The sequence below is a fragment of the Leguminivora glycinivorella genome, chromosome 11 (genome assembly GCF_023078275.1).
Source record: "Leguminivora glycinivorella isolate SPB_JAAS2020 chromosome 11, LegGlyc_1.1, whole genome shotgun sequence".
Classification (NCBI taxonomy): domain Eukaryota; kingdom Metazoa; phylum Arthropoda; class Insecta; order Lepidoptera; family Tortricidae; genus Leguminivora; species Leguminivora glycinivorella.
Window position 1 is genome coordinate 19650063 of NC_062981.1, and position 15091 is coordinate 19665153.

Genomic DNA, 15091 nt, shown 5'->3' on the forward strand with positions numbered 1-15091 from the left:
GCGATACGCCGCTGGCTCTGTCGCGCCAATACGCAAGCGCGATAGAGATAGATATCTACTAGCGCTTCGTTTCGTGAGCGTTTCGTGAGCGATTGTGCCATTCGGCTAGCCACCCTGGAGTTCCAAGCATCCGTAGGCAACGGTGACTGCTTAACATCGCCTGATAGTAAGCCCCGGGGCTGATGCTTGTTTGCCACCATGTGGTATAAAAAAATAGTTATTTGTTTTACAAGGCGGCAAAGTTGTTGTTCAACCACACGTGCCAATATTGATACCCGAGCAAGCGAAAGATTCCAATATTGAACCTCGAGCGTAGCGAGGGGTTCAAAAAGTGGAATCTTGAGCGTTGCGAGGGTTTCAAGGCACGTAGGTTAAACAAACTTTGCCACCGAGAGAAACACAACATTTTTCACCACACCAATACAAACAAAATACTGACTAAACATCAAACTAAATCAAATCCAGCAATTTATTCAATATTTATGATTCAAAATAATTATTTATAGGTAAATTCTACCAGCCAGCTCAAGGCATTGTATGAAATTACTATGCACTCTTGTGGATAAAATGCAATTTTGCTAACAGTTTTCGAATAGCAAAATTGATCTTTACCAGTTGGTGTGGTGAAAAACAATAAAACTACGAGTAAAACATGGCTTTTGCCAAAAGAAAATAACCAACTACTCCAAATAACTATTATGTGTAGACTAGCTTTTGCCCGCGGCTTCGCTCGAGTTAAATTTAAAAATTTCGGAATGCTCCATACAAACTTCCACCACCCCCCCCCCCCCCCCCACTTAAGAAATATGTAAAGTCCGGCCTGTTACGTAAAGCATAATACTACACTGTTCAAGAATATATCAATGATAAAAATGCATGGCCTTCTATAACTAAAACTTAATGAATTAATAATTAATGATATAATATTTATAATATATTAGAAGCAAATTTCATAGGTTAATTGTTAAGTTATATTGTTTCTGTAAATTTGTTATTTAATTTTTAATTTAATTTTAATGTAATTTTGACGATTCGAAAGAGGTTGTAAAAGCCTACTTGAATAAACGATATCTTATCTTATATAATATTCATTTTGAAAGTTTTTGCTACCGCGAACACTCGTTTTATTTCCAAGAACGGTTTTTAACCTAAGGTACAAGGTTCCTGCTTAATATATTCCATTGAATGTCATAATTCATTTCATTAACCACTGGCATTTCATGACAAACACGAAACTTCTTAGTATTTCCTTAAAAGGCGCAAAATAGTCGACAAATGACTTACAATGAAATATTTATCTCATTAATGGCAATAGTGTAGTAACCATTGAAACAAAAACTTATCCCTTCTACATACATACATACATACAATCACGCCTGTATCCCATGAAGGGGTAGGCAGAGCACATGAAACTACTCAAGTTTCAGTGCCACTCGTGGCAAATAAGGGGTTGACAGAAAACGAAATTGTGACATTGCAGCATCGAGGACATACCCAATAGAGTGGTAATATGGGGCTGTCCGTCTGCGCAACGGATATGTGATTTGTCACTTATAAATGTTAGCGCACGCTCTCACTAAAACAGTACAAAACCAGTATTGGATCCGTGCGTACGTCTCTGCGAATTACGAAATAAATTATAGTTTGTTTTACTATTATTATAATGGCGTGCTGTTCTATTCAGTTTTGTAGAAAAAACAGCAAAACATCTGACTTTAAAACATAAGGAATAACTTTTCATCGGTATGTTACGATTTTAAATTATAAACTACTTTATATTAAATTTTGTCCGGAGGCCAAGTTAAACTGGACAACAAAAGTGAAAGGTGATGACGCAGGCTAGACGTATGTCGTTATTTCTTGCTTCCACGTAACTCAATTCACATCACACCATCTCTTTCCAGTCTGCACTAGTGTTGTACATGCTTAATTTATAGCATCAAGTGGTGTATCGATATTTAAGTAATGAGTAAGGAATATTATTGTGTGTACCTACTACATAATGATCACACTCTATTTAAATAAAGAAACGAGAAAGTTATCTTGCACTAATGTTTGCATTAATGGTTTATGTCGAATATTTGTATATAATCGATTATGTTAAGCTTGATTGATTATATTAATGTATAAGGTACCTAATTCTTAGATATGTTTTGGGTATATTTAGGTGACACGATTTCGCAAAATCTCTATCTGATATATGTATTAATTTAAATATTACGTTCAAGTAATTTGTACAATAATAAATTGCTATTTAAATCGAAATAAAAAACACAACTTGAGAAACTCGAAGATACATAATTAGGGATAGGAAAATTTCATAACTTTTACTTAAAATAATTATAATCTGATTATTATACCATTTTTACTTCCAAGAAAATATAGTTTTTTGTATACCGTGTTTTATACTAATAATAATATATAGTAGTATGTAATAGATTTCTGCTCCACCGTGTGTGCATGCAATGTTACGGACTTTTGGGGCTTGCACACACGGTGGTGCATAAAGCGCGTAAGGGGTTAAAATATCCTTATCGATAAACCTTACTTACGCACTACCTCATCCCTAGCACCTATTACTTGACCTTGTATCAGCCAATGGCAGCGCAGTGAGAGGGGATATGTGTAGCAGCGAGTTGGCGGAATCGTTCTCGAACAAATTAAATAACATTTCTGCTCTATTAGGGTATGTACTCGATGCATTGCAGTGACAGGTTGCCAGCCTCTCGCCTACGCCACAATTTAACCCATATCCACACATATACATATAACCACAGTCGCCTTCTACGACACCCACGGGAAGAAAGGGGGTGGTGAAATTCTTAACCCGTCACCACACGGGAAAACCCCTTCCCTCCCTGTCAATGAAAAACCAAAGTACCTAGTAACTATTTATGTACGGCGTGTTCCTGATTACATTACAGACTCGTACTCGTAAGTCCTGGCGTACTTGTACAGCTACAAATGAAATTACATGTAAATTTTTTATTTCATAGGCTAGTTTTCTATACATACAATAAAATATTTTAATGCAGTGCACGAAATAAAACACCACATAATTAGAAGAAAAACATGGACAGTATAGTTATGTTTAAACATAATTTCTATTTAATAAGTCAAAGAAAAAGATATAAAGTAAATGAATTGACCGTGACGTCACTCCTCAGTATTTCATAGTAATTCCCTATATTAGCGAATCGTTTTGACAGTTCTTAAAAAGAAGCTGATTTGACTAGTAGGAAACTAGTTATTATTAGTTTTGAACTCTTATAGAAATACAAGAAAGTTGCAAATTCAAAATCGGAAATATTGGCCTTACGATATGACTAAAATATAATGAACTTTTCTGGATTTAATTAACCTAGTACATTATAAACTGAAATAGATACCATACACTAAAGAAAAAGCGATCAAGCCCACTGGTGGCGAAGCCGGGAATCGAACCCGGGTCTCCAGCTAACGCGGCTGACGTGTTCGACCGCTACACCACCCCGACCGCCGAGGTACCCGTCGAAATTTCTCTAGTGTATGTTATCTCTAACCTAGTACAATTAAAACAACTGAACACGTATTGACAATTTGATCCCATATCCTTCACTTGATTATGTATTATAAAATTGACAAATATTAATTGGAGCTAGCAAACTGAGCATCAACCAAAGGTGTGGCATCATAAGCTAGTGTATGTATTCTTGATTTTTCCGTGATAATTGTTTTCTTAGTCTTAATTTGTCTTACACGGAGTTATTTATGTATTTGTACAGTCTCCATCTTGATATATTTGAGCGGCCGGGGCGCGCAAAAATACCTGAACACGGCTTATCGCCTTGACAGTACAGGCGTGTTCAGATATTTGTGACCAAACCGAAGGCACAAACGCTCACGAAACGCTCACGATAATAGCCGCCGTTAGACAGTCGCTCTATCGCGCGTTCCCGGAGCGTACAGTACCTACTTTGCGATTGCGTGTTGTTAGCTTTTAAGGTTCACGTTCTTTCGCGCGTGATTGCGCGTCGAAGTTTTTGAGAACAGAAAGAGCGTGCGTGTAAAGGCTAATCGTGCGCGATAGACCGCGTTATTATTGTTTATTGTTATTAATAGTATCGATTTGTAAAGAGCAAGTAATTCAACCACTAATTCTTTAGTCCACGAGCGTATGTCCGCCATGTTGCGCGCGCGAATGAACGTACGTGTAAAGACAACCTCAACCACGCGATTGTGCGCCCGCTCCATTGCGCGGTCTTTCCCTTCCCGTCCCTTCGGCGTTACACGCGCATTCTTTCACAGTTTTCACACGCGATTGCTGTATTGTATCACGCGCGATAGAGCGTCTGTGTAAAGGCGGCCAATATCCCTTTCATAGCTATCTATCTCTGTCGCTCTTGCGTATTGGCGTGAGAGAGCCAGACCACATTTCTGCGGCGTTTCGGTGGCGTTTCGCGTCGCAGAAATGCCATTCGGCTACGCGTCCTGATGGCGACTGTACCTATTTACTTATCTTGTTAGTTTAGTATCACCAGCGGCTTATTTCAGGTGATGTAAAAATAAACAAGATACATGAAAAAATCCACATCACCGCTAGATTGCAACATTGCAAATGACGCATGATGATTCGACTGGGGATGATAATTTGATACTTAAAAATTTTCCGACTGACGCATACTTATGTTCGCAAAATATAAAAAAATGTATGAAGTAAAAAAAATAAAAAATATATAAAAACTACACTTTTTAGGGATTTTTTAAAACATTACATCATCAGTGTCTATTAAATAGATTCCATCAAATACAGTAAGACAACATATTACCTCAAATCCATACTAGCCAAGATGTAATGGTCTGTCTGAAGTCAGTGTCAAGATTATAAAACATATTTAGGAAATGTGAGGAATCAGGCCCCGTAGCCGAATGGCATTTCTGCGATCTGAAACGCCGCAGAAATGTAGTCTGGCTCTGTCGCGTCAATCCCCAAGAGCGATAGAGATAGATAGCTACGAAATATAATCGTGAGCGTTTGTGCATTCGGCTACGCACATAGGAATAGGGGACTTATATTGGTCATATACTAGAAGGTGAAATAAATGGGGGGCCGAACAAGCTAATATGCAGACATTAAACGTCGATACTAACCTTATCTCATTTGTTTCATCCTTGAGAAAATTAGGAAGGAAGGAAGGAAGGCTCTTAGTTTTAGTTCATAGTTTGTATTTTGTAGGTAGTTAGCATGGGGTCTCATCCGGAACAGTGCAAAATTATTTCCAAATAGAAGTCATAGATGGCGCCAAGTGTCACGATTGACGATTATTATTTTTTTATCAAATAGATTTAAAGGTATTTGAAGCGTCATAAATTAAGTACATTATAAATTAAATACAAACATCGATGACAACACAAATTTAATGCATTATTTTAGAAATTTTCAAAGAAATAATATCACGTAATATATTGCTACTGACTATGACGCAACAACGTGAACAACCTGCGCGGGCTGCGCGCGACAGTATCGAGCTACCTAAATTTTATTGCATATTGTCACTAGATGGAGCTGCCACTATCTACAGTATTATACTGCCAACGAAACGGTGCGATTGTGTGCGTTCCGTTCATTGAGATATATGTACTACGTACTATAGGCGACGTTGCCAGACGGAAACTCTGCACAAGCTGACAAATGCGCGGAGTGCGCGAAGCGGTAATTTACGCGTAGAGTAGTAAGTCCACCATCAGATGTGATACATTATTATATTCCGCCTGTCAAAATTATTTATTTATTTATTTACAACTTAAAAAATACAAAGTAAGCGATCACTGCCGCCCATGGACACCCGAAACACCAGGGGTGTTGGAGGTGCATTGCCGGCCTTTAAGATGGGTGTACGCTCTTTTCTTGAAGATTTATCTTCTTCTTTAAAATACAAATATATACTTATATATAATAAATATCTGGGCGACCGAGCTTCGCTCGGTTCTATATTAATATATCACGTCTTTAGATAAAAAAAAAACTCTTATAAATACAAAAACAAAAAAAAAAGACAAAAAACAAAAACTTAATTTCTGGCCGGGATTCGAAACCCTGACACCTACGATCTATCTGCGTACATTAGACCGACCTCGTGCGACTGAGCTACGCGAAATCGATGCGCGCGCGGCGAAATTAAGGACCATATTTTACGTTTACTAATGCGAAAGAAAAACTCAAGAAAACTCGAAAATTCGCGTTTTCCGGGATCTAAGGCTACGCTAGATCGATTTTTCACCCCCGAAAACCCCCACAAAACAAATTTCAGCGAAATCGTTAGAGCGGTTTCCGAGATCGTCGGTATATATAAATAAATAAATAAATAAATAAATAAATAAATATACAAGAATTGCTCGTTTAATAGTATAAGATATATATATAGTGCGGTCAGTTTTTTTGGACAAAGCGTATCCATTGTTCTCTTTTTAACACGCTTTTATTAGGTCGTCGTGTATGTAACTATGTATGTAATGGAATCTAAGGAAGCTAATTTAACCATCTTCCAGGAGTCGTAGCGTAATGAAAATTGGCAGCTATATGTAGTTCCGATGACAATACAATAATATGGTACTGTTGAGCTGATCTGATGATGGAGCCGGAAGATATGAACTGGAACTACATGATGGAACATCGTATCATAGCTGTTTTTGGGTTTCTTAGAAAAGTCTTGTAATGAACTTTGACTACGATAAGGTTTCAAGGTCTGATGATGGAGCCGGAAGATATGAACTGGAACTACATGATGGAACATCGTATCATAGCTGTTTTTGGGCTTCTTAGGAAAGTCTTGTAATGAACTTTGACTACAATTAGGTTTCAAGGTCTGATGATGGAGCCGGAAGATATGAGCTGGAACTACATGATGGAACATCGTATCATAGCTGTTTTTGGGCTTCTTAGAAAAGTCTTGTAATGAACTTTGACTACGATTAGGTTTCAAGGTCTGATGATCGAGCCGGAAGATATGAACTGGAACTACATGATGGAACATCGTATCATAGCTGTTTTTGGGCTTCTTAGAAAAGTCTTGTAATGAACTTTGACTACGATTAGGTTTCAAGGTCTGATGATGGAGCCGGAAGATATGAACTGGAACTACATGATGGAACAGGGTATCATAGCTGTTTTTGGGCTTCTTAGAAAAGTCTTGTAATGAACTATGACTACGATTAGGTTTCAAGGCCTGATGATGGTGCCGGAAGATAAGAACAGAAAAAAAAAGGGGGGGGGGGCTCTAGGGGGAAGCATGAAAGAAAGATCAACGTAGTATTTAAAATAAGTTGGGTTAAGGTTTTCTTGTGATCCTTAAGAGTAAAGAAAGGGGGCTCGGGGCGAAGCCCCCGCATGAAAGAAAGATCAACGTAGTATTTAGAATAAGTTGGGTTAGCGTTTTCTTGTGACCTTTAAGAGTAAACAAGGGGGGCTCGGGGGGCGAAGCCCCCCGCATAAAAGAAAGATCAACGTTGTATTTAAAATAAGTTGGGTTAGGGTTTTCTTGATACCTTTAAGAGTAATGAAAAGGGGGCTCGGGGGGCGAAGCCCCCCGCATGAAAGAAAGATCAACGTAGTATTTAAGATAAGTTGGGTTAGCGTTTTCTTGTGACCTTTAAGATCAAACAAAGGGGGGCTCGGGGGGCGAAGCCCCCCGCATAAAAGAAAGATTAACGTATTATTTAAAATAAGTTGGGTTAGGGTTTTCTTGTTACCCTTAAGAGTAACAAAACGGGGGCTCGGGGGCGAAGCCCCCGCATAAAAGAAAGATTAACGTAGTATTTAAAATGAGTTGGGTTAGCGTTTTCTTGTGACCTTTCAGAGCAAACAAAGGGGGGCTCGGGGGGCGAAGCCCCCGCATAAAAGAAAGATCAACGTTGTATTTAAAATAAGTTGGGTTAAGGTTTTTTTGTGATCCTTAAGAGTAAAGAATAGGGGGCTCGGGGGCGAAGCCCCCGCATGAAAGAAAGATCAACGTAGTATTTAGAATAAGTTGGGTTAGCGTTTTCTTGTGACCTTTAAGAGCAAACAAAGGGGGCTCGGGGGCGAAGCCCCCCGCATAAAAGAAAGATAAACGTTGTATTTAAAATAAGTTGGGTTAAGGTTTTCTTGTGATCCTTAAGAGTAAAGAAAAGGGGGGCTCGGGGGGCGAAGCCCCCCGCATAAAAGAAAGATTAACGTATTATTTAAAATAAGTTGGGTTAGGGTTTTCTTGTTACCCTTAAGAGTAACAAAAAGGGGGGCTCGGGGGGCGAAGCCCCCGCATAAAAGAAAGATCAACGTAGTATTTAGAATAAGTTGGGTTAAGGTTTTCTTGTGATCCTTAAGAGTTAAGAAAAGGGAGGCTCGGGGGCGAAGCCCCCCGCATGAAAGAAAGATCAACGTAGTATTTAGAATAAGTTGGGTTAGCGTTTTCTTGTGACCTTTAAGAGCAAACATAGGGGGCTCGGGGGGCGAAGCCCCCCGCATGAAAGAAAGATCAACGTAGTATTTAGAATAAGTTGGGTTAGCGTTTTCTTGTGACCTTTAAGAGCAAACAAAGGGGGCTCGGGGGCGAAGCCCCCGCTTAAAATAAAGATAAACGTTGTATTTAAAATAAGTTGGGTTAGGGTTTTCTTGTTACCCTTAAGAGTAACGAAAAGGGGGCTCGGGGGGCGAAGCCCCCCGCATGAAAGAAAGATCAAGGTAGTATTTAAGATAAGTTGGGTTAGCGTTTTCTTGTGACCTTTAAGAGCAAACAAAGGGGGGCTTGGGGGGCGAAGCCCCCCGCTTAAAATAAAGATAAACGTTGTATTTAAAATAAGTTGGGTTAGGGTTTTCTTGTTACCCTTAAGAGTAACGAAAAGGGGGGCTCGGGGGGCGAAGCCCCCGCATAAAAGAAAGTTTAACGTAGTATTTAAAATGAGTTGGGTTAGCGCTTTCTTGTGACCTTTCAGAGCAAACAAAGGGGGGCTCGGGGGGCGAAGCCCCCCGCATAAAAGAAAGATCAACGTTGTATTTAAAATAAGTTGGGTAATGGTTTTCCTGTGACCCTTAAGAGCAAATAAAGGGGGGCTCGCCAAAAAAGAAATACTTAAATTTTGTTTGAATTAGTTGAAATGTGACAATATTTTCTAATCGAGTCAAACAAAATCCCACTAGCTGAGAGCTTCAAAACAATGTATGGCGAAAGTATGTCTCTCTAATGTCTTCAAAAAGTCCGCGATGGCACATGTCTATATTGTCTATCTTTTACGGATAACTTACTAGGTACATATAAACATTTTTATGATAATACCGTAATAAGAAGGTAGCCGCTAGTTATTATTAAGTAGCAACTAGCAATAAGTACACGTTAAGCCACAAATGGCATGTAAAATCCGCCTACTTGAAATAAATTTATGTATAAATGTTAAAAGTATTTCATTATTAATGACTAAAAAGTATAAAATAAATTAATAGTTTAAAAAACACTATAAAACACGCTTTTCTAAATGCACGTAAAAGCCAAAAATAAATTATGGATCGTTCAAGTTGTCTCTATTTGTGAGCTGAAGTTTAAAAACTATGTGCTTTTAATTATAATATTTGATTGTAAAAGCGTGGGGCGCTGGAACAGGAAAGACTTTCTTGTAAACAAATACTAATCCGAACTTCCTGGCGAATGAAGTTGCATAAGAACATAACGTTTACATATGCCGCCTAAGGGTTACCAAAGAGAACCAAAGATATCTCGTCCACGAACAAGAACTCTGCATCCTGTCACTGTAGACACTTTCCCCTTTTGTACTTTGATTACCGGAAAAAAGCGGCGTTCTAAGTGTCGGTGACTGTCGACTCTCCTCGCTACTAGCGCATATTTTGTCTGAGTTCGACAAACTGGTACCTACTTTGAGCACTGACTTTTAATTGATTTGACTGTTTAATGTAGAACCTACTAGTCATGCTGCAACTCCAGTTAGCGCGTCAATCTGTGTAACCTCCTTCCCGTAACATAGCATAATTTGATTTATCAGCAAGTTATCCAAAAAGTCTTTCCTGTTCCAGCGCCCCACGCTTTTACAATCAAATATTATAATTAAAAGCACATAGTTTTTAAACTTCAGCTCACAAATAGAGACAACTTGAACGATCCATAATTTATTTTTGGCTTTTACGTGCATTTAGAAAAGCGTGTTTTATAGTGTTTTTTAAACTATTAATTTATTTCATGACCAGGCCAAAGAAAACAGCAAAAAGTGAGCGTGCTAAAAATACAATTTTACTCAATAACTATTAACAATCAATAAACAAATTAACTTTTTTTTTATATTATAGTAACATAACATAATTCATAAAGTAGTAAGTAGTTACCTAATAATTTTCCAAATTGAAATAAATATATTTCGCAAATCTATTAGAGGTGAAACACATTAGTAGGAACAATGAAAATGGCACATCTGCGCGGTTAACTTTTTAGTCTATGATTGCGTCACCAAAATCGCGGCAGCCTCGCTCCCGCTCGCGTGTTCGTAGAATATTCAGCTGTCGGCCGATAATATTTGTTTGTGTGCGTTAATAATGTAGGTATACGTTTGTAGTAGTGTGCGTGACAAAAATGTCGTCTATTAAACAGCTGCCAATGATCGAAATTCAAATTAGTTGAACAATTTCCATTGAAAAAAAAAAGTTTGTAATGCATCGGTCCGAATTGCGGATACTAGTTTTATCATCTTTTAGTAGATATAATTGAATGTAAAATTATTTATTTTGCCTGACACTCTTGAGTATCTATTATGCCGTTATTTTAATTTTACAATATAATATTTGGAATATAGTGCTTATAATTATTAAAATATCTGGGCGACCGAGCTTCGCTCGGTTCTATTTTAATATATCACGTCTTTAGATAAAAAAAAAACTCTTATAAATACAAAAACAAAAAAAAAAGACAAAAAACAAAAACTTAATTTCTGTCCGGGATTCGAAACCCTGACACCTACGATCTATCTGCGTACATTAGACCGACCTCGTGCGACTGAGCTAAGCGGAATCGATGGGCGCGCGGCGAAATTAAGGACCATATTTTACGTTTACAAATGCGAAAGAAAAACTCATGAAAACTCGAAAATTCGCGTTTTCCGGGATCTAAGGCTACGCTAGATCGATTTTTCACCCCGAAAACCCCCACAAAACAAATTTCAGCGAAATCGTTAGAGCGGTTTCCGAGATCGTCGGTATATATAAATAAATAAATAAATAAATAAATAAATAAATAAATAAATAAATAAATAAATAAATAAATATACAAGAATTGCTCGTTTAATAGTATAAGATATAAAACATTTTTTAAATACTTTTTGATACAAAATCATACTTCATTGATTTGGAACAATGCTTTTTATCGGACCTACATCCGACACTATCGGAAGCGTTTATCGGATGTAGGATGTCGATCTGACACCCGATATCGGATCGGATAATGTGAAAACGGCCTAAGCATTAACCGTTAGTGCGTTTTCACATTATCCGATCCGATATCGGATGTAGGACCGATATCCCATACATTGAAGCCGCCATCTTTGATTTTTGCCTTTGAAATCCTTCCGACATTTGCCACATGCACGACCGATGCGATGCATGCGAAATCAAACCTTATCGATATGGAAGTATGAGACGCGACGATTGCCGACTGGCTAGGATTTCCGAACGCACATGAATGCGCGCTCGGTCGCCGATCTGCGGCGGAGTGGGCCGAGACCGAGACCTCGACGCGACGCGACGCCATATAAGTACCTATGCTTATATTAAAAAAAAGCATGCATTTAAGTGCGTTTTCACATTATCCGATCCGATATCGGATGTCGGACCGATATCCCATACATTACAGGCGCCATCTTGGATTTTTTCCATTGAAATCCTTCCGACATCCGATATCGGATCGGATAATGTAAAAACGGCCTAAGGGTTACCAAGGCTCGACTCGGCGCGCCTAGTGGACGCCAGGCTTAAATTGTCTGGTCTTGGTGTTTTAATAATTTTATGTGTTTATAGTCGTAATTTATTTGCGAAGTATTAATTTTATATCTGTATTTTTAAATTACACTATGTTGTGGTACCGGGAAGCATATTTTAACTTAAAAGGACGTAATGACAACATTTCATACCATGTTTCAGAAAATAAATAGTTTCGGAGTTTAAATTAAGTTTGCAGTGTTTGCACAATTTTATGAGTAAAAATATTACTCTCGAAAATGTTTTATCAAATACGTACTTTACATTTTGTTCATTATGTTTACTACATGTACATTCTTAGCTATTATACTTATGTATTTCTTACATAATATGACTATCTCTCGGCTAAATTGTATAACAAAGTAAATTCTTCGCTACCTATTTATCAACTGTCATGCTGGGAATGCAAGAAAAAACTAAAAAACTTTTTACAGAACCTCAATTATTATGAGACTGAGTTACTATTTGAATGAGCATGTTAAATATGTTTCACTATATTCATAAATATTAAACTATTACTTCCTGAAACAATTACCACATGTTTGAACTAAGTAAACTTAAGTTTACTAAACTTCTAAACTGATGTGTCTATTAGATATAAGTAAGTAGAACATAAAATTCACTATGTTCCGAGGTGGGCGTAAATAGCTGCGACACAGTTTAATACTAATGCAGCTGATTACGAACAAATTTGTTACTTAATGTATGTTATTATGTTCAATAAAAATCTTTAAATAATATTCATGTCCATATTTCTAATTAACTACGCGCCTGCTTTCGAGTGCTTTAAATTTTAACAAATCAATGCACCCTTTGGTCGGGGGCTGGGGCCTCTCAACTCAAGGTCGCCGGCGCCGTGGTCGCGGGGCGCGGGGCGTGGGGCGCGGGGTGGGGCGCCGCGGATCTCGTTCATTCAATTCCGCTTGCATGTGTTGCGGACAGAGCGAGTATATTATACGTACGCGGCGAGCACACATACAAGCCGCACGGCAACGCCATCTAGTAATGTTCGACTTTAAACGTCCATGTGACGTTATAGGTTTAGTGCGTGAAAGCTAAAACAGATGTCGCAAGATGTTGCAGTTTGATGACTATTTCGACGTAGGATACTGATAAGAGTTTTGTTGGCCACGCGTGGCTACTGGCGCCATCTAGCTCTTTGAGTGTGGATTAAATTTAGCCTACAGGTCTAGAATACTTAGGACGGCGCCCATTTTTAGTATGGGATTAGGTATCTGTACTAGTATTATTTGATCTGTGGTAGTTAGTTTTATTTTCAAGTATAATGTTAGTTTTATTTTAATGATCTAAAGGAGTAATAATAATAATAATAATCCACAAACAACCCTAGGCCACGATTACCACGTCTGCCCATGAATAGACGCAATCTAGCGCTAATAGGAGCCTTAAATGCTTTACTAGATGCATATATGCGGACTAGTAAAGATCTAGATGATACACACTCGATCATGTACTGCGGGGCCATCGCGGCGTGCCGTGTTGCTCGAGTCAAGTTTCCGGACGCTGACCGTGCAACTAGGACCGCCGGAGGTGTCCCTGCATGGCAAGTACGGATCGAGCGTCGTATCAACTCGTTTAGGACTCTCATTGCAAAGCTGATCTACTTCAGAGGGGGTAATAATCGCCCCCGAGTAATGCGCTTTGTGAACCAGGCGTTCGCGGGGACGGGCATCAGGCCCCGCGACTATTTGGCCAATGTCACAGAGCGCATCGACTTCCTGAAGCAGAAAGTCTATGCATGGGCAAGCCGTATTCGCCGCTACAGAAAGCGTGTAGACCTATTCCAGCAGAATCGTCTTTTTCAAAGCGACCAAAGGAAAGTATACCGAAGGTGGGAGGAAACCGACCCTCGTGTGTCCGACGTGCGGCTACCGGATGCTACTGCCATGTCTGATTTCTGGCGTAGCATCTGGTCGGTGCCCGTTGAGCACACGGAGGGCGAGTGGATGACCGTTGTCGAACGTGAGTGCGAGAACATCGAGCCTATGGGGGCTATCACCATCAGCCCCGACGACGTAAATTGTGCTACCCGTACGGCCCAGAACTGGAAAAGTCCTGGACCGGACGGGTTGCACAACTTCTGGCTAAAATGGTTTCGATGCTCGCACTCGCGTTTGGCAACGCAATTTCAACAAGCCCTCGATCTTGGTTCTCTCCCACCTTCCCTAACAACTGGTGTTACTTTCCTGCTCTATAAGTCCGGTAGTACCACGGAAGCAAAAAACTACAGACCCATTACGTGCTTGCCTACACTTTACAAGCTCCTTTGTCATATTGTGCCAGCGACAATATGTCCCAAGCGCATATTGTCGCTAACAACATTCTGGCTCCCGCTCAAAATGGATGTAGGGTTGGGTCCCGTGGTACTAAAGAGCTCCTCCTCATAGACATGACCATCTGCCAACAAGTTCGGCGGAACAGGGGAGCCATCTCGGCCGCTTGGATTGACTATAAGAAGGCCTATGATTCGGTGCCTCATTCATGGCTGAGAAGGGTATTGGAGCTGTATAAACTTGATGCAGCTTTAATATCCTTCCTGGCTGCACTCTAAAAAAAATTTGTTTGCTCCTATCAATATTTTGATCGTCGTAGTCAAGCATCTTGATTCCATACGAGCCTGATAAGATCTTAGACAAATGGAATAAGGTAATTTTGATTGCTCTTACTTTTGCAACGTAACTGAGACAATTAAGATCTTGTTCAATAATTACATGAAAAATAATTAGGCGAACTAAATTACCTTAGTAAGTTCAACTAAGCACTTGATAATTATTATCATGATACGTAACTGTATCAACTAACGCAAACCAGTTAGTTCAACTATGACGTTGCTCAATATTAACATGGAGAATGATTGTATTAATTATTTGACCTAAATAAATTCAACTAAGAACATGATTACATCTACTTACGAACCTTGTGAGTCTGAACTAAGATATTGGTCAATTTGAATATTAATTGTTTAATCAATTCAACTAAGACATCTGTCAATATTAACATGAAGCATTACTGTATTAACTATTTAATCCGAATAAGTTCAACTAAGAACATGATTACATCTACTTACGCACCTTGTGAGACTGA